This window comes from Empidonax traillii, unplaced genomic scaffold (assembly GCF_003031625.1).
Source record: "Empidonax traillii isolate 1590-97213 ecotype Southwest subspecies unplaced genomic scaffold, ASM303162v1 scaffold845:size272117, whole genome shotgun sequence".
NCBI lineage: Eukaryota > Metazoa > Chordata > Aves > Passeriformes > Tyrannidae > Empidonax > Empidonax traillii.
The window spans coordinates 101,012-101,584 of record NW_020956038.1 but is presented as its reverse complement, the minus strand read 5'-3'; positions in this window follow the sequence as shown (position 1 = coordinate 101,584).

The following is a 573-nucleotide window of genomic DNA, read 5'->3' as shown; positions in this document are numbered from 1 at the left end:
ACCTTGTTTAGTTGATTCACAGTATCCCCAGTGATAACCAGAAAATACATTGACTGACAGCGTAATTTCTGCCCCTTTTGTCTTCTCACCAGATGTACGTGAAACTTGCTATTGTTTTAGTGTGCACTTTACTTTCTTTTCTGGGATTTATTGAGATTGTTCCATGTTTTTAGGAGACAGCTATGCAAATGTGAGCTGCTAGTATCTGATTTCTTCAGACTGAAATTTAAAATATGTTCATGAAAGTTTTCATAACCTAAGCCTATAATACTGAGAGCCTAGTGTATGTGCCTCCTGGTACCGTATGCAAAGGAAATGGGACTAAGAAACCTGTTATTAGCAGCTCGTATTTTATTTGTGCAGTGACATCTAAGAGACTTTCTAAGTAACTTATTTTCCCTTGCTGCAAAGGAAGATTTCTTACTGCAGCAAGAAGTAAATCTGTTCTTCAGATCTCAGACTCTGCTGTATTGTCTCAATGAGGAGAAACCTGGGGAGGTGAAATACTTTTGTTCCCGAGCCATGGAAACTTCACCATCTGGAAACTTCTTTTGACCCACGTGCCCTTTCCCT